Below are 20,358 nucleotides of genomic sequence, written 5' to 3'. Positions count from 1 at the left end.
TGTCATGATAAAATATTTTAAGACATGAATGACCCTAATGCAAAATATTTGTTTATGTGTTTTAAGTTCAAAGGAGTTATTACTTTTCATCATTTGTGTTCCTTACTTTTCATGTTCCATTCTCACTGTGTCAGTAGGATCATTTCAATTTCAGTTTCTACATAATCTATCTTTCTTTTTGATTTTCCAACAGTGAGTTGTTTGATTGAACTTCTATCTATCTATGAGTGTTTGGACTAGAAAAGACCTTGAAGCCAGACGCCAGTAGCTTGCTATAATCCTAGTTACCCAAAAGGCTGAGATCTGAGGTTTGAAACCAGCACAGGCAGACAAATCCTTCAGACTCTTATTTCCACTTAAGCAACAAAAGGTATAGCACCACTTGAGATCAAGACTCAGACCTGAGTGACAGGTGGAGGATCTTGAGGGATGATCAATCAAATTCACCCTTCTGCTATCCAGAATTCATAACTAACAGTATCAGAAAGATGAGGTGAATTTATATATATATATTTTTAAATGCACCTTGTTTCTGCCCAATAGCATGCTACTGTGATGGCACATTTACATTCAAAATTTGCAAGTTAAAAAAATGAAAGTAGAAAAATTAAAACCCCAAAAGAGGAAGGTGCATTAAAAATGCATTTATCAGCTAAAATTGCTCAAACATAAATTCAACTGTCAGGTCTAAAATTAACACACAGGAAAGTTGTTGGCTGCCAATATAGTCTTTAGTCCCTAGAGATGACTTTTGATGCTGTCTAGTTTACAGCACTATTTCACCTCCAGCACACAGCCTGACAAACTTACACCACCACAGTGACAAGCTACAACTATAAATGGCAATTATGTATATATCTAAATAAGGAGTATCAATATTTTGAGGAAGCTACAATACAATTGTTTGCAGACAGCAGTTTGATTTCTAGCATTAAATGTTCAGAGAATGAAGTATTTTTTTTTCCTAAAAAAGTTCCTAAATCAAAATTTTAATAATTAAAAAATACACCATGCAGCTGGGTGCCCGTAGCTCACACCTGGCTACTCGGGAGGCTGAGATCTGAGGATAGTAATTTGAAGCCAGTAGGGGCAGGAAAGTACATGAGATTATTATCTCTATTCAATAAAGTATTCAGAAAAAGCTGGAAGTTGCACTGTGATTCAAGTGGTAGAGTGCTAGCCTTGAGCAAAAGCTCAGGTCAGAGCTCAAGCCTAGAGTTTAGCCCAAGGACCTGCAAAAACAAAATAAAACCATTCCACTATAAGTAAACATAGTTAATTAAGTATTCCCTAATTACTGACGAAGCAGAAGAGGAAATGCAGGCAAACAGATCAGATTGGAAATGGGGGGGAAAACAAAAAAATCTTCATCTAAAAATGTAGCACCAGGGGCTCAAGTCTATAATTCTAGTGACTCAGGAAGCTGAGATCTTAGGATCATGGTTTGAAGCCAGCCAAAAAAGCCAGAAGTAGAGCTGTGGTTCAAGTGGTAAAGTGCTAGCCTTGAGCAAAAAAGCTCAGAAACACTTTCTAGGCCCTGATACAAACTTTAGTACTAACAAAAAGAATAAAGTGTAGAGTAGGAGAGGTAAAGCACAAAAATACACTAGTAAAACATACTATTTGACAGGAAGACTTTAAAATGAATTAGATAGATTTATGGACAATTTGGAAATTATGCCATGATCTATAAACTCTAGTATGAATTACATAAAGCTGGGCATGGTAGCACACAACTGTAATTTCAGCACTGGGAAGACTGAGGCAGGAAGATCTCAAGTTCAAGACACTATCCCAAAAAACAAACAAAATAAGTTTAATACAGGTAAATGGAAAATAATAGATGGTGAGTAATTCTGGTATCTATTTCCAAAGAAGATGAATACAGTTGAATTAGATTGTTTACAACTATAAAAATTGAACAAGGGAAATGGCTGAAATTATTTTAAGAAGAGCTGAGGATAAAAAGTAACAGAAGGTGAAACTGACTGTAAAAAATTTAAGCATGTGAAGCTGTAACAATGAAATTCCTCTCTTTAACCAATGTAAATTAATTTTTTAAAAAATAAGAGCATCAAGGGCTGGGATGTAGCTCAGTGGCAAAGCGCTTGCCTAGCTAGCAAGTGCAACATCCTGGGTTCGATCCCCAGTACCAAAAAAGAAAAAACAAAAAAAATACAGTTAAAAAAAAATAAGAGCATCAATTAATATCTAACTTCATTTTCCTTTCTCCCTCCCTCCCTCCTTTTCAAACTTCCTTCCTTCTCTTCTCTTTCCTTTCTTTCTTTCCCTCCTTCCCCCCTTCCTCCTCCCTCTTTCTTCTTTGTGCTAGACCTGGGGCTTGAACTCAGGACCTGGGCACTGTCCCTGAGCTCTTATTTGCTTAAGGCTAGTGCTCTACCACTTTGAGCCACAGCTTCACTTCCAGTTTTCTGGTGGTTAATTGGAGTTAAGAGTCTCACAGGCTTTCCTGCCTAGGATGGCTTCAAACTGCATTTCTCAGATCTCAGCCTCCTGAGCAGCTAGGATTACAGGTGTGAGCCACTGACTTCAGGTTTCTTTCTTTTTTTTTTTTTTTTTTTTTTTGTCAGTCATTGGGCTTGAACTCTGGGCTTAGGCGCTATCCCTCAGCTCTTCAGCTCAAGGCGAGCGCTCTACTGCTTGAGCCACAGTGCACTTCAGGTTTTCTAGTGGTTTATTGGAGATAAGAGTTTCATGAACTTTCCTGTCCAGGCTGGCTTTGAACCATGATCCTCAGATCTCAGCCTCCTGAGTAGCTAGGATTACAGGTGTGAGCCACCGGCGACCAGCTTCTTTTTTTCTTTCTTTTTTCTTTTCTTTTCTTTTGTTAGTTGGTCCTGGGACTTTAACTCTGGGCCTGGGTGATGAGCTCTTTTGCTTAAGGCTAGCACACTAGCACTTGAGCCACAGTGCTACTTCCGGCTTTCTGGTGGCTAATTGGAGACAAGAACTCAGGGACTTTCCTGCCTGGGCTGGCTTTGAACCACAATCTTCAGATCTCAGCCTCCTAGCAGCTAGAATTATAGAACCACCAGTGCACAGCTCATTTTTCTTTTTGATAGGGTCACTACCTAGGAGCTCAGAATGTAAGAGTATGCATTTAGATTTTAACTAGATACTTATTGATGTTTAATAAAAAATAAAGGTTATATTATATAAAATGTAAGTGGGATTCATAATTGAAGTTTATCTAGAAGGCTAATAATAATGTTAACAAAATGATAGTCTACAAATGTTATACAACATTGTCCTATCCTTATATATTTTTTACCAGCAATCTAAAATGAAAACACAGGCAATCGTGTTTTTCAAATTTATCACTAATGCAAATATATGAGAAAATGGTAAAGAAGCTAAAAATCACTATGAAGCTATAATAATAAGCCACTAATAAAATGATAACTACAAGAATAAAAGTTCTCAATTATGTTTTAAAATAAATTAAACAAATTAACACATCCTGAAGATTTAAGCAGCATAGGGTGAAGTGATAAAAAAACTACACTCCTATAGTTTTTGTATTGATCAGATTGTATCTGAATATATACTCTGATCCAGATTTTAAAAATCCTCAAAACCCTTGTAAGCAAGTGGATGAAGAACCTGACCTTTATTAAAAATCTGATTTAAGCCAGGTACCTGTATTCATAGCTATTCAGGAGGCTAAAAAATCTTTTTTTTTTGGTCATGAGATTTGAACTCAGGGTCTGGGCACTGTACCTGAGCTTTCTGCTCTGCTCTAGGCTAGAGCTCTACCACTTTGATTGAGACCCAGCTCCACTTTTCTGGTGGAGATAAGAGTCTCATGGTCTTTCCTGCCCCAGCTGGCTTTGAACTGCAATCATCAGATCTTAGCCCCTGAATAGTTTAGTACTGCCCAAAAGCAGTACTTCAAAAATGAGTACTGCGAACTGTTATCTTGGACATGCTTTTAAAGTGACAGAAGACTTTTTTTTTTTTTTTTGGTCGGTCCCTGGGGCTTGAACTCTGGGCCTGTCCCTTAGCTCTTCAGCTCAAGGCTAGTGCTCTACCACTTGAGCCACAGCGCCACTTCTGGTTTTCTGGTGATTTATTGGAGATAAGAGTAAATAAGAGTCTCATGGACTCCTGCCTGGGCTGCCTTTGAACCATGATCCTCAGATCTCTGCCTCCTGAGTAGCTAGGATTACAGGTGTGAGCCACTAGCGCCCGGCATAAGACTTTTTCATAAACTCCAAAATCACAGAAACATTTTGAGAGAAACTAACAACAAAAGAAACAAACACTTTGGCTTTTTAAATGAATGCTGCATTTGTTTTTTCAAAGAAATGATATATATACTTTAACTTTAGTACCTTAATCAAGGGATAAGGATAGGCCAGCCTGCTCCCAGAAGAGAGCTCTTTATTAAGTGCTTGCATGGCAATACTATTTGTTCCACCTAAAACTTTTGTGCAAGAAGAAGACTCCTCCTTATCAGACATGGAGGATAGGAGGCTATGGTAAGACTCCCTCCCACTGCAGCATAGGAAAAGCTCTGTCTTAACGTGCTCAAAACAATAACTTCTGAGAACTTCAGAGCAACTTATGCTGAGGCAGAGCTAGAGGGACTTTACTTGAGACAAAGTAGAAGCTTAAGGCTGGTTGGGAAAAAAAATTGTCATTTTGGGTTAGAAGAGAGTAAAATACTCTAATAGCAAATATTAGCAGATATTAACATTTAAAAATACATGGTAAACCAGGATACTTAGAATTTCTATCACTCAAACACCCACAAGGTATAAACTTTGATCCACACACTGTAACATGAACAGTTTCTTCTAGATGGGAACACTAGTGAGGAAAAAAAAAATCTTCCACTTAATAATGTCCATATTAAAGCCATCACAAATCTAGACTTTATTTTCTCATTGGCTATTTTTTTTGTACTATTTCGAGGTAAACTGTAAACATGTTCTGATGCCCAACAGCAATGCTCTTGATGTGAAATACTGGAACACCATGCAGTAGTAATTAATGTTAATGGGTCAGTAATTAATTGATCTCAATATGCTGTGGGGGCAACTTCCCAGACAAGAGAAAAGGTATCAAATAGTTGAAAACCAAAAATTAATATAAAATACTCTGAGGTGGGTGCCAGTGGCTCATGTCTATAATCCCAACTATTTAGGAGGCTGAGCTCTGAGGATCATGGTTCAAAGCAAGCCAGGACAGGAAATTCCATGAGACTCTTATCAAGAATAAACTACTCAGAAAAAACTGGAAGTAGCACTGTGGCTCATGTGGTAGAGCACTAGCTAGCCTTGATCACAAAGAGGCTCAGGGACAGTGCCTAGGCCCCAAGTTCTAGCTTTAGGCCTGGCAAAAACAAAAAAAACCCACATTCTGATTTCTCTTTATATATTAATGGTAAAGCACTTGTCTAGCATGTTCAGTGCTTTGGATTTGAGAGGAGAGAAGGAGAAATGTAAAAGAAAAATCTATGCAACCGCAAAGAAGTTATTAACCAGTTGCATCAGTCTGCTTCATTATTAAATGATAACACTATTAAACAAAGGGCAAAGGCCTGTCCCTTTTTGGTAAAGAATTAGGAACAAACTGGTAAGACTACTTAGTATAGGTGCCAAACTTTTCTTTAGCTTCTTTTCTTACAGACATGTTACATTTCGCAATAGCCACCACTTACCTTACATTCTCCATGTTTAAATACAAATTGTGTTTGATTTCCCCAATCTTTGCCCTAAGATATTGTGACGTAACATTAGTTTCTCTGTCTGGATGCAAAAAAAAAAGTGAAGAATGCTCATTTTCCTGAACTATGAGTCCATTTTATTTAAAAATATGTAAGATAATGAGTAATTGCAATTACTCACAACTCTTCAAGAATGAGTGGAGAAGCCACGTTTAACGAAGCAGACTTCATTTTAGTATATTAGTGCTTGCCTATACGATTTTTTTTTACAAAAATTACACTGCAAAATTTTACGATACAAATGAGCTTCCTAGGAAAAATCTGCACACTCCTACAAACCTCACTTAATATGACAGGAATCTCAAAAAAAAAAATAAATATATATATACTCTAAGTTAAATAGAAAAACTTTTTAAAGTTAAGAAAGTAGCAATCCCGGAATCTGGGTAGGAGGTGCCCTGGGTAGTAAACACCCCAGTGAGAACACATAATAAGCAATTCAGAACAACATATAAGTCCCTATGGGGCTCCAACTTGGGTTGCTTAAGTCCCAAGCCCATATCACCGTGTTTTGGAACACATGAAGTTTGGGAAGGAAACAGAAGGAGAAAGAACATCATAGAAGCAATCAGCGTTCTACTTTTCTCCTTCTAAACTTCTATCACCAGAGCCCTACTTCAACATCCCAGCCTAAGTTAACGACCTGTGTATACCAGTAGTCTCCTTTCCAAACACCTCCTTAAACCTCTTAGCTCTACTCCGTCCCCAAAGCCATGCCTTCTGGCTAGTCAACCCACCCAGATACTGTCTTCCTAAGCTCACTCACTCAGTTTTCTGCAAATCCATACCCTCTCTCTGATATCGTCTGGGATATTAGTAATTTAACCGAAATACCCTGACTCTCATTTCTAATGATCTACCCCCTACTTTCTTTCCAGCCCATTTGTTCACCTGATCAAGGTCCTATACTCAAGTATTCAGACCTTTTTCCTGCTTATTTACCCCTGCCTTTTCCAATGCCAAGTCCCTAACCCCACTCTTTGGGACGCCTGCGTCTTCAACCTAGTTTAGTAGTCCTCCTCATTTTCCCATTCCATAATTCCTCCACATTGGGCTCCAGTAGGCTACTCTTCCCTCAGGATTCAATTCCCCTTTCCTTGCCACGCCCTGTGCCCCCCGGGGCTACTTACCCCAAGTTCTCCCCACACTTCAGGCCACTGGCCCCGCCTTCCCCCAAAAGGAAGGAGGCGGGAGGAGGGGGAGAGGAGGGCGGTACTCCGGAGGTAAAAGCGATCTCCCATTAGTGCTCATCGCCGCCAATCGTGAATTCCTAACCTCTTATTGGTTGTCTTTAGTTTACGCCCCACCCTCTTCCTCAGACAGGGCCCGGCCACCGCCTCAGCGCCCCCGTCCAACATAGCCTGGGAGGGGAGATCCTGGCCCGGGACGTTGGGGCTCGTCGAAGTTGGAGGGGAGACTCCTGTTAGATCACGGACTAGCTAATATTAACAGGACTCACCCGCTGGTAGCTCGTCGCCTCCCGCCCGCCCGCGCTCGCTCCTACAATCTGTCTCCAGCTCCTTCTTTCCCCCCTCAGCGGAGCAGATACTTTCCTCTCGTCCGACCAGGCGCGCTCGCCTCTCGCGAGAAGCCGGAGGGGGGAGGGGCGAGACTGGTGGGGACTGAGCTGGAAAAGGGCCTGGGGGCGTGGCTTGCCGTGGGCAGAGCCCGCGTCGGAGACAGAGCGGGGACTGTACACACGGGGCACACGTGCTCGGCTGTAGGCTCCAGGGGGAGAGAAAGGAAGAGGGCATCTCTACAGGGCCAAGAAAAGTAAAACAGGCCGGGCGCTGGTGGCTCACGCCTGTAATCCTAGCTACTCAGGAGACTGAGATCTGAGAATCGCAGCTCAAAGCCAGTCTGGGCAGGAAAGTCCTCATGAGACTCTTATCTCCAATGAACCACTCAAAAACTGGAAGTGGTGCTGTGGCTCAAGTGGTAGAGCGCCAGCCTTGAGCTGAAGACCTGAGGGACAGCGCCCAGGCCCAGAGTTCAAGCCCCACGACTGACAAAAATAAAAGCTGCAAGTGGAGATGTGGCTGAAGTGGTAGAGAGCTAGCTTTGGAGGGGTGGCGGGCAGAGCCCAGCGATAGCACCTACACCCTGAGTTCGAGCCTCAAAACCGGCACTCACAGAGTACATTACCATTACCTTTTTGTGCACAACACCAGAAATGAATGACGGTGGCCTATCTAATGTAACTTACTAACTAGTGATCAACTTTTCCTCATTCCTTGCTAGTTCCCACATTCCCAACCTGTTATTCCACTTCAACACCTATGAAATCCACCATTTTTTATTCCATGTGAATGAGATCATACAGTATTCTTTTTTTTCCCTGTGCCTAGCTTATTTCACTTAACATAATGATCTCCAGATCCATCCATGTTTTGCAAATGACAATGACAGGATGACCTTTTTTTTTTTTTTCCAGTTGTGGGGCTTGAACTCTGGGTCTGGGGACAGTCCCTCAGCTCTTCAGCTCAAGGCTAGCGCTCTACCGCTTGAGCCACAGTGCCACGTCTGGCTTTTTTTCTGCTTATGTGGTGCTGAGGAATCAAACCCAGGGCCTCATGCATGCAAGGCAAGCACTCTACCACCTTCCCAGCCCAGGATGACCTTTTTATGTCTGAATAGTATTCCATTATGTTCATATACCCATTTCTTTTCTCCATCAGTTGGTGGAAACTTAGGTTGACTCCATTTCCTAACTGTTGTGAGTAGTACCGCAATACGCCTATGAGCGCAGACATTTTTTCAACATACTTATTTTTCTTTTTTAGTCCGTTGTGGGCTCTGGTAGCTCCCTTCCCATTGATTAGTCCACTCCTTCCCTTCTCCACAGTTTAGCATGTTCCCTTCCTAGGCAACACTAGGCCCACGTAGTAAAGGCAGTAAATAATCAGCCTCCAGCCCCCTTTACCTTGGGATGGCACTTCTCTGGGGCAGCTACCACCATAAAAGGCAATAAGAGTCCCATACGGTGACCTTCAGGTCTGGGCAGTTGCAGGACCCTTATCTTCTATTTGTATAGCAGCCATAAATCCTAGTCTGCCATGATGAAGCCCCTAGCCCACAGGTCCACACCTGGGTCTCTGCCTCCTAGTCCCTTCTACCCCTCCTAAACCCCCCAAGGTTACATAGGTCACCTCAGACAATAGCAGGTGCTTCTCACTTTTCCCTTGTGAGAAGGAGTCTTGCTGGGGGTCCCCTTTCCTGGCAATAAATCTTTCTTTGTTCTCTGTACCTGGGTGTTTGCATGGTTCTCTGGCTAAATTTAATTAATCTTTCACTGTCCCTGAGCTTTTTGCTCAATGCTAGCACCCTACCACTTTGAGCCCCAGCTTCACTTCCTGTTTTCTGGTGGTTAATTGGAGATAAGAGTCTCACGGACTTTCCTGCAAGCTGGCTTTGAACTGAGATCTTCAGATCTCAGCTTCCTGAATAGCCAGAATTACAGGTGTGAGCCACTGCCCCAGGCTCATTTTTTTTTTTTTTTTTTTGCTGTAAACCCAGTGCTTGGATTACTGGAATTTATGGTGGTTCTACTTTGAATTTTGTTGAGAAACCTCCACATTATATCCCATAATTATGGCTGCACTAATTTATATTCCCAATGTGGTGTAATAGTTTCCTTTTCTCCATATCCTTACCAGCACTTGTTATCTTTGTCTTTTTGATAATACCCATTTTAACTGGAATGAGGTGAAACCTCATTTGTGGTTTTGATGGGCACTGCACAGGTGGAACATATTTCCATCTACCTGTTGGCAATTTGTACATCTCTTGAGAAATAGCCGTGTATGCCTGCCACTTATTTAGTATTTTATTTATGTTGCTATTGAGTTATGTGCATTAGCCTCTTGTTACTTGTAATATTTTTTCTGTTGATCATCCCATTTGTCCATTTTTGCTTTCTTTCCTGTGCTGTTGAAGTCTTAGGCTAAAAATTCTGGCCCATTCCAATGTCACCTATGTTTTCTTGTAGTAGTTTTATATTTTCAGGTCTTACATTTACCTTTCATCCATTTTGTATGTGTGTGTACTGTTTTGGGAGTTGAACTGTGAGACTTGGTCTCTCATTTAGCTTTTCCTGCTCAAGGCTGACACTCTACCAGCTTAGCCACACCTCTATTTCTGGATTTTTGCTGGTTAGTTGGAAATAAGAATCTCTTAGATTTGTTTGCTGGGGCTGGCTTGGCTGGCTTCAAACCTCAATTCTCAGCCTCCTTAATTAGAATTATATGCATGAGCCCATGGTGCCCAGTCTATTGAGAAATTGCTAGTATACAAAGGAGTTCTTTATATATTTTGGATTCTTATCAAATATATGATTTGCAAGAATTTTCTCCCATTCTGTGGACTGCTCTTCACTTTTAGATAGTATCTTTGGAAGCACAATTTTTAAAATTTTGACAAAGCCCAAATAATCTTTTTTGGTTTCTGTTAAAAAATTATTACCTAAACCAGAAGCTGGTGGCTTAGGCCTGATATCTTAGCTATTCAGGAGGCTGAGATCTAAGGATCATGATTCAAAGCCACCTGGATAGAAAAGTGTCTTAGAGATTCTTGTCTCCTATTAGCCACTTAAAAATCATAGTCCAAGTGGTAGAACGCTAGCCTTGAGCACAAAAACGTTCAAGGATAGGGCTGGGAAGGTGGCTCAGTGGTAGAGCGCTTGCCTTGCATGCATGAGGCCCTGGGTTCAATTCCTCAGCACCACATAAGCAAAAAGAAAAAAGCTGGAAGTGGCGCTGTGGCTCAAGTGGTAGAGTGCTAGCCTTGAGCTGAAGAGCTGAGGGACAGCGCCCAGGCCCAGAGTTCAGGTCCCACGACTGGACCTAAAAAAAAAAAAAGTTCAAGGACAGCACCCAGGCCCTGAGTTCAAGCTCCACAGCCAATCAAAAACAACAACAACAACAACAACCAAACAAACAAAAACAAACAAACAAAAAATTACCTAAATCCAAGATCATAAAGATTTAGTCTTCCTTTCGCCTCCTTCCTTCCTTCCTTCCTTCCTTCCTTTCTTCCTTCTGTCCATCCTTCCTTCCTTCCCTCCTTCTCTCCCTCCCTCCCTTCCTTTCTTCTTTCCTTTCTTCCTTCCTCTCTCTTTCTTTCTCGCTCTCTTTCTTTCTGTTTTAGCACGAATATATTTTAGCATAACAGAATTAAAAGAGGGAGAAATACAGAAGAAAAAGAAACAGACTCACATTGTAAGCCTAGCTATTTGTTAGGCTGAGATTGGGAGGATTGAGGTTTCAGTCCAGCCAGGCAGAAAAGTTCTGAGATTCCATCTCAACAGAAATTGAGAATGGTGGCACGTCATCCCAGCCTAAAAAAGATGATTGTGGCCCAAGCCCAGGAAGTAAGATTCTATCTTGAAAGTAACCAGTATAAAAAGGACTAGAGCCATGTCTTATTGGTAAATTGCCTGCCCTGAGTTCAAACTCCAGTACTACCAAACACCACAATTGCTAATTCAGTCTCTTTATTTCTTTATTTCTTTTTTTTTTTTCTTTTTGGGTCTGGTCGTGGGGCCTGAACTCTGGGCCTGGGCACTGTCCCTCAGCTCTTCAGCTCAAGGCTAGCGCTCTACCACTTGAGCCACAGCACCACTTCCGGCTTTTTTTTCTGCTTATGTGGTGCTGAGGAATTGAACCCAGGGCCTCATGCATGCAAGGCAAGCGCTCTACCACTGAGTCACCTTCCCAGCCCTCTCTTTATTTCTTATGTATATTCAGACTTTTTCTTCTTCTTAAGTCAGTCTCTGTATAAGTTGTATTTTTCTAGGAATTTTTGCATTTTATTTAGGTTATTTCACTTTGATTTAATTTTTTTTCCATAAAATTCTCATACAATCCTTTTTATGACTGTGAGGATGAATATGTAGCCTTTCTTTTATTCCTGATTTTAAATTTTTTTTTTTTTTTGGGGTCCGGTCATGGGGCCTGAACTCTGGCCTGGGCGCTGTCCCTCAGCTCTTCAGCTCAAGGCTAGCGCTCTACCACTTGAGCCACAGAGCCACTTCTGGCTTTTTTTCTTTTTGCTTATGTGGTGCTGAGGAATTGAACCCAGGGCCTCAGGCATGCAAGGCAAGCACTCTACCACTGAGCCACCTTCCCAGCCCTTCTGATTTTAAATTTTGAGACTGAAATTTTCTCTATTTTTTTATTTTTCAATCGGCTTTTGGTTTCATATACTTTTCTCTGTTATTATTCTATTTTCATTTATTTCTACTCAGTTCTCTTTTATGTCCTTCCTTCTACTTGCTTTGGATTTAGTTTGATTTTTCTTTTTCTTTGGGTAAGGTTGTTGAGATCTTTTTTTCTTTTCTTTCTTCTTCTTATAAAGGAGGTCAACAGAGGGGTTACAGTCATATAAAGTCAGGTAAAGAGTACATTTCTTTTTGGACAACGTCACCCCTTCCCTTGCTCTCAGTTGTTTTCTTCCCATCCCCACCCACAAGTTGTATAGCTCATTTTCAATATAGTGTCTAGTGAGTACCATTGCTGCATTTGTTCACCTTTTCTCTCTCCATTACTGTGCAAGATATTTGCTCTTAAAAAAAACACATTCAAGGGCTGGTAAGGTGGCTCAGTGTTAGAGCGCTTGCCTTGCATGCATGAGGCCCTGGGTTCAATTCCTCAGCACCACATAAGCAAAAAGAAAAAAGCTGGAGGTGGTGCTGTGGCTCAAGTGGTAGAGCGCTAGCCTTGAGCTGAAGAGCTGAGGGACAGTGCCCAGGCCCAGAGTTCAGGCCCCAGGACCGGACCAAAAAAAAAACACAAAAAACATTCAAATATCTATATACCTCTTATCATTTAAAATAATATTTATCAAAATAAACTCCAGGAAATGGAAACAACAGGAAGTTTTTTGTTGTTGCTGCTGTTTTTCTTTCCTTTTAGTCTTGTTTATTCATTTATCTGTCTTTGTTTGTTCATTTATCTGTCTTTGGGATGGTAAAGGGGAACACAGAAATGGGTGAGCAAATGTAGTAGTGGAACTCACTAGATGCTATGTTGAATATGAACTATAAATCTTGTGTGTGGGTACAGGAGGAAATAATGGCAAGGAAAGTGGTGACATTGTCCAAAAAGAAATTTACTCATTACCTGACTCATGTATCTGGAACCCCCTCAAGTATATCACTTTTATGATAGCAATTAAAAACAACAACAAAAACTGAGTCAGGCATCAGTGGCTCTTACCTTTAATCCTAGCTACTCCGGAGGATGAGAGCTGAAGATTGTGGTTTGAAGCCAACACAAGCAAAAAGTCACTTTGAGACTCTTATTTCCAATAAGCTATTCAAAAAGCCAGGAAGATCCAGGTGCCATTGGTTCACATCTATAATCCTAGCTACTCAGGAGGGTGAGATCTGAGGATCACGGTTCAAAGCCAGCCTGGGCAGGAAAGTCCGTGAGACTCTTATCTCCAATAAACCAGCAGAAAACCGGAAGTGGCGCTGTGACTCAAGAGGTAGAGCACTTGCCTTGAGCTGAAGAGCCGAGGGACAGCACCCAGGTCCAGAGTTCAAGCCCCACGACGTACAAAAAAAAAACCCCCAAACCGGGAAATGGTGCTGTAGCTTAAGGAGTAAAGCACTAACCTTGAGCATAAAGAGGTTCAAGGACAGCACCCAGACCCTGAGTTCAAGCCCCAGGACTGGGAAAAAAATTAAAAAATAAAAATAATAAAAGGAAAAAAAAACCTGAAACTTTCCCCCCCAAAATACATTCATTTATGGCTATAACTTTCCTTCCACGTATTGCTTTACCTGCAGTCCATAATTTATATTTTGTTTTCATTTTTATCTCAAGATTCTTTCCTAATTTCCCTAATTAGATTTTTTCTTTGACCCACTGGTTCTTTATGAGTACTCTATTTATGTCCCACATATAGGTGAACTTCCCATTTCCTTCTATTATTCATCTAACTTCATTCCATGGTGAATTATTACTATATCGTTTTTATTTATTTATTTATTTTTGGTAGTACTGGGGTTTGAACTCAAAGCCTTGCACTTACTAGGCAGGTGCCATATTACCAACCCTTTTTTTTTTTTTAAGTTATTTTTCAGGTAGCATTTCATGCTTTTGCTCAGGGCCAGGTTCAGCAATAAAATCCTCTTACCTATGTTCTCCCGCATAGCTAGTTATCACAAACATGCACTGTTTCACCAGCTTACTGACTGAGATAGTGTCTCAGTAGCTTTTTGTATGAGCTGGCCTCAAACTGAGATCCTCACAACTCTGCTTCTCAAGTAGCTTGGATTATAGGCATAAACCACTGTGTGCCTATCCAAGTTGTTATACCTTTAAATTTATTGAGACTTGTATTCCGGTATAGCATATATTCTGTCTTGGAGAAGGTTTCATGTGCACCCTTAATGAATTTGTGTTCAAGTCAAGTACCTGTGGCTCACGCCTGTAATCCTAGCAACTCAGGAGGCTGACATCTGAGTGTGTGGTTCAAAGCCAGCCCAGACAGGAGAGTCCATAAGACTCTTATGTCCAATTAAATACCTCATAAACCAGAAGTGGAGTTGTGGCTCAAGTGGTAGTGTGCAATAGTACACTTCAACAAAAGAATTCAGGGAGCCAGGTGTCTGTGGCTCACGCCTGTAATCCTAGCTACTCAAGAGGCTGAGATCTGAGGATTGTGGTTCAAAGCAAGCCCAGGCAGGAAAGTCTGTGAAACTCTTATCTCCAATAAACCACCAGAAAACTGGAAGTGGCGCTATGGCTCAAGTGGTAGAGCATTAGCCTTGAGCTGAAAAGCTGAGGGACAGCACCCAGGCCTAGAGTTCAAGCCCCACAACCAAAAAAAAAAAAAAAAAGAACTCAAGGACAGGGTCCAGGCACTGGCACCAAAAAAAAAAAAAAAAAAGAATTTACATTCAGAGCAGGGTACAGCCCATAGCTTTTGTCCCAGCTACTTGGCCAGGGCAAGAGGATTTCTTGAGCCAGGAGTTTGGGACCATCTTGGACAAAAATTTATAAGCCCTTGACTACCCTTCCCCCCAAAAAAGTATTTTGCCATTATTGGGTACAGTGTTTTACAAATGTCCTTTAAATATAATTGATTTAGATTGCTATTTAAATGTCCTATATCCTTATCTTCTGTGTTATATTTTGTCCTTTATTGAATGTGCTATATTGAAGTCTCCAACTACTATTGAATTGCTTATTTCTCTTTTCAAGACTGTCAACTAATGCTTCATGTATTTGGAGCTTCTTTTGTTAGGTGCATTTATGTTTATAATTGTTATATCTTTTTTATTCTTTTGTCCTTTTAAAATTTGCTTCTTGGAAGTGGCGCTGTAGCTCAAGTGGTAGAGTGCTCGCCTTGAGCTGAAGAGCTGAAGGACAGCGCCCAGGCCCAGAGTTCAAGCCCCACGACCAAAAAAAAAAAAGGTTGGTTAAAATTTGCTTCTTGGGGTTGGAGGTATGGATCAATTAGTAGAGCACTAGCTAATGAACAAAAGCATCAGGTACTGAATTCAAATCTTGATCTAGGACAAAAGAAAAAAGAAACAAAATATGCTTATTTAAATCTATTAGCAATTTTCATCTTTAAGTGTTTTTTGCTTTATGTTAGTATAGGCACCTCAGATTTCTTCTAGTTACTGTTTGCACCACATATCTTTTTAGATTCTTTTACTTTTAGTTTCTAGTAGTGGGGCTTGAACTGCTGTTGTGTTCAAGGATGGTATTCTATCACTTGAGCTGCACCTTCACTTCCGGCTTTTTGCTAGTTAAGAATGTCTCAGACTTACCTGCCTATGCTGGATCTGAATCTTGATTTTCTGACCCTAGTTTCCTGAAGTAGATAGGACTACAAGTGTAAGCCACCAGTGACTGTATGTTGCTCTGTGTGTGTGTGTGTGTGTGTGTGTGTGTGTGTGTGCACTGGTTGGTTGTAGGGCTTGAACTCTGGGCCTGGGTGCTGTCCCTGAGCTCTTTAGTTCAAAGCTAGTACTCTACCACTTCTGGTTTTCTGGTGGTTAATTAGAGAAAAGAGTCTTATGAACTTTCTTTCCCCAGCTGGCTTTGAATATGAACCTCAGATCTCACCTCCTGAGTAGCTAGGATTACAGGCATGAGCCACCAGTGCCTGGCAATGTTGCTTATTTTGTATACAGATGCCAGTCTTTTTCCTTTTTTTTTTTAATGCCAATATTGGGGCTTGTTCTCAGGGCCTTGCTATCTCTTGGTGTTATTACTCAGAGTTGGTGCTCTATCACTTGAGCCAAACCGACACTTCCAACAGTTTTGCTGATTAACTGGAAATAAGAGTGTTTTGGATTTATCTGTACAGACAAGCTTCAAACTGGTATCTCACATCTCAGCCTCCTGAGTAGCTAGGTTGAGGGGCACGAGAGGTAGAATATTGGGCCCAATCTCTGCTTTTAAGATGTCATTTATATTTAATGTAATTAGTGAGAAGGTAGAATTAATATCTGCTATTTTGCTATTAGCTTACTATATGTCATGTCTTTTCCCATTACTGCTGTCTGTTGTGTTAGACACTTTCAGTTTTACCCTTTCAATTCTTTCGTTATTTCATTTTACTATATGCTTCATTTTTCCTTTTTATGACAAAGTCCTGTTATATTGCCCTGGCTAGCCTTAAATTCCTGAGCTTAAGTGATCTTCCTGTCACAGCCTCCTAAATAGCCAGGAACTACATTACATTACATCTGGCTAAAATACATTTTTGAGTTATTTTCTTAGTGGTTGCGTTGGATATTAGACTTTTTTTTTTTGTCATTAAGCTTGAACTCCAGGCCTGCGCTGTCCCTCAGCTCTTCAGCTCAAGTCTAATGCTCTACCACTTGAGCCACAGTGCCACTTTCGGTTTTCTGGTGGTTTATTGGAGATAAGAGTCTCATGGACTTTCCTGCCTGGGCTGGGTTTGAACTGCAATCCTCAGATGTCGGCCTCCTGAGTAGCTAGGATTACAGGTGTGAGCCACTGGCGCCTAGCTTATAATACCTTAATTTATGACAATTTAGCTGGGTGCTAGTGACTCGTGCTTATAATCCTTACTACTGAGAAGGCTGCGATCAGAGGGTCTCTGTTCAAAGTTAGCCCAGGAAGAAAAATCTGAGAGACTCCAGCTCAATTAACCAGCAAAGTAATTGCTGGACTGGAGGCATGACTTAATTGGTAGAATATTAGCTATGAGCAAACAAGGCATGCAAGAGTATGAATCTTTCAAATCCTGGTACTAACTCCCCAATCCCCTCTCCAATTATGACAATCCAGTTTGGATTAATTTAACAGTATACAAAAATATTTTTCAGCACCAGAATTTGTATTTGATATTAAAATCTCTGAGCTGGGTGCCAATGACTCACACCTATAATCTTTACTCAGGCAGAAAGGTGTGCAAGACTCCATCTCCAATGAATCAGCAAAATGATGGACTAGAATCAAGTGGTAGAGCACTAGCCATGAGCAAAAAACGCAGATCAAGAACCTATGATCCTGGGAACAGCATTAAAAGAAAGATCTAAAGTATAGCATAAAGTCTATGACTAGTAAATTTAGACAAACTTGTTAAACAAAAGTTTGACATGTTTGTCCATTGAACTGTCAGTCCAATTAGCTTAGTGGTCAATTAATTTTTTTTTTGGGGGGGGGTCCGGTCGTGGGGCCTGAACTCTGGGTCTGGGCGCTGTCCCTCAGCTTTTCAGCTCAAAGCTAGTGCTCTACCACTTGAACCACAGCGCCACTTCCGGCTTTTTTTCTTCCTTTTTTTTTTTTTTTTTTTGCTTATGTGGTGCTGAGGAATCGAACCCAGGGTCTCATGCATGCAAGGCAAGCGCTCTACCCCACTGAGCCACCTTCCCAGCCCTGTCAATTAATTTTTGAACAAAGCTTTCCTTAAATCCTTAAACTCAGTAAGCCTCTCTCAGTCTTGTCTAAGGGACTCTGAGCACATGTTGGGGCATGCTTTCAATGTTAGATAGTTTACAATGACTTTCAATGCTTCATGTTCCTCTTGGTGAAGCCTCAAGTTTAAGCAGTAGTGAGAGATTTTGGGGTTCCTCTGGTCTTTGCTGACACACAAGCAGCAGTGACTGAGATCACACAGTCTCATACTTGTGCAGGTCTTCTAGATTCCCAGAAACATCTCAGAACTTTCCAAAATCCCATGTGGATATCACATTTTCTAACTTTTCCCTTTAAGCATTTTTGTTAGTCTATTGTTTACCCTAATTGTTAGCTACCATCACAGATGGCCAAAATGTGAAACAGTTGTCTTGAACTTTTTTAGAAAAATGCCCCATTAAAATGTCTGTTTGTACTCATCAAGCTGCAAATCAGGTCAAGTAAAGGTAGATTATTTTTTTTAATGTTTCAAATGTACTTTATTTCTACAACATGTGCTGCGTTTTAAAGGGTACACAGTACTTTTACTTGGCACCAATTATGAATTGGTTTTGAAACAGTTCAGTATTATACTAGCTGGCAGAATCACTGATTTCTCCATTCCTTTTGAGTAACTCTGCCAACAGGGATTCTGTTCCAATTTGTATTGCTGTTGCTATATGTGACTACAGAGATAGATACAGCCTTACTATATAGCCTCTCTTTCTCTCTCTCTCTCTCTGTGTCACACACACACACACACACACACACACACACACAGATATAAATACTGTCTTACAGATATAAATATAGTCTTACTGTATTTGTCCTGGAAGTCAGATGTTTGTTTCTGGTGCCTCTGCTTTGCCATTGTTTTTCTGCTTGCTGCAAACCTGGAGATGATTTAGTGCATTTTTGGCCAATGGAAACTTCATGGAACTGAAGATAGAAGTACGACAACTACTGACATTTGCTTATTGCAAATTCGTTTCAGGGATCCTTGAAAAAAAAAAACAAAAAACAAAAAACTGAAGATCTCCTTGAGTAAGTTCCTCCCGCTCCCTTCCCCCCCTCCCCCACTGACCCAATACATCACCAGACAAGTGAAATAATGGCAATTTTCTGTGATGTGCTGTGGAGGAGCACCAGCCCTACCCTACCCCCTCTTGTGGCTGCCAAGCTGCTGACTTGCACTGGGACAACAGGACGCTGGGTTTCAAAACTACTGTAGAATTGGGAAGGAAGGAAGATGGAAAGTGAAAATGCTCCCAAACTCACTGTTCTAATTGACATGCACATTTTTCTACATAAACACATCCTTTATTGTTGCCAAATTTTCATTTAATTTCCATAGTTCTAAAGAAGCTGATCCTGACCATTTTTCCAATAGTCTTGTTACTTTTTTTTTTTTGGTCAGTCATGGGCCTGGAACTCTGGGCCTGAGCGCTGTCCCTCAGCTCTTCAGCTCAAGGCTAGCACTCTACCACTTGAGCCACAGCGCCACTTCCAGTTTTCTGGTGGTTTATTGGCGATAAGAGTCTCATGGAGGGCTGAGAAGGTGGCTCAGTGGTAGAGCGCTTGCCTTGCATGCCTGAGGCCCTGGGTTCGATTCCTTGGCACCACATAAGCGAAAAGAAAAAAGCCGGAAGTGACGCTGTGGCTCAAGTGGTAGCGTGCTAACCTTGAGCTGAAGAACTGAGGGACAGCACCCAGGCCCAGAGTTCAGGCTCCACGACCGGACTTCCCCCCCCCAAAAAAAGAGTCTCATGGAACTTTCCTGCCGGTCTGGCTTTGAACTGATCCTCAGATGTCAGCCTCCTGAGTAGCTAGGATTACAGCAATGAGCCACTGGTGCCCGGCTTTTGGTTACTTTTTTGAAGGTTCTTAATCCACCATTTTTTGCTAATGCTTCTTCTTCCAATTGTTTCCTTAATTCCCTCTATTTGAGTCAGGCCCTGGTGGCTCCTGTCCATAATTCTAGCTACTTAGGAAGCTGAGATCTGAGGACTAGGCAAAAAAGTCATTGAGATTCTTTTTTTTAATTTTTAATTTTTTTATTTTTTATTTTTATTTTTTGGTCCAGTCGTGGGGTCTGAACTCTGAGCCTGGGCGCTGTCCCTCAGCTCTTCAGCTCAAGGCTAGCGCTCTACCACTTGAGCCACAGCGCCACTTCCAGCTTTTTTCTTTTTGCTTATGTGGTGCTGAGGAATCAAACCCAGGGCCTCAGGCATGCAAGGCAAGCGCTCTACCACTGAGCCACCTTCCCAGCCCTTTTTTTTTTTTTGGTCGGCCGTGGGGCTTGAACTCTGGGCCTGGGCTCTGTCCTTCAGCTCTTCAGCTCAAGGAGAGCGCTCTACCACTTGAGCTACAGCGCCACTTCCGGTTTTCTAGTGGTTTACTGGAGATAAGAGTCTCACAGACTTTGCTGCCTGGGCTGGCTTTGAACCGTGATCCTCAGATCTCAGCCTCCTGAGTAGCTAGGATTACAGGCGTGAGCCACCAGCGCCCGGCTCATTGAGATTCTTATCTCCAATTAAACACCAAAAAGCTAGAAGTGGACTTGTAGCTCAAGTGATAGAACACCAGCCTTGAGCAAAATACCAAGCAAGAATGCAAGGCCCTGAGTTCAAGTCCCGGAACTAGCACACACATAAAAGAAGATTCATCCCTTTGTTTTTTTTTCTGCCAGTACTGGGCTTGAACTCAGTGCCACATGTTCTC

At 41.4% G+C, this 20,358-nt stretch overlaps 1 protein-coding gene across 5 annotated transcripts in view; it reads right to left on the bottom strand.

Moving 5' to 3' along the window:
• LOC122124037 (cyclic AMP-dependent transcription factor ATF-7) overlaps positions 1-7,313 on the bottom strand; it is a 110,632-nt gene extending 103,319 nt beyond the window's left edge. For 2 of the 5 annotated variants that reach the window (XR_006150487.1, XR_006150486.1), the window contains exon 1: positions 6,883-7,003. The gene's annotated coding sequence lies outside the window, so the exon portion shown is untranslated. Of the gene's footprint in view, positions 1-6,882 lie in introns of all 5 variants that reach the window. The other 3 variants (XR_006150485.1, XM_042698640.1, XM_042698639.1) reach the window with 3 other exon arrangements.
• Between the last annotated feature and the right edge of the window lie 13,045 nt (positions 7,314-20,358).

Source organism: Dipodomys spectabilis, unplaced genomic scaffold (assembly GCF_019054845.1).
Source record: "Dipodomys spectabilis isolate Male_0828 unplaced genomic scaffold, ASM1905484v1 ptg000234l, whole genome shotgun sequence".
Classification (NCBI taxonomy): domain Eukaryota; kingdom Metazoa; phylum Chordata; class Mammalia; order Rodentia; family Heteromyidae; genus Dipodomys; species Dipodomys spectabilis.
Note: the sequence above shows the minus strand (reverse complement) of the source record. Positions and strands in the feature narration are given on the sequence as shown.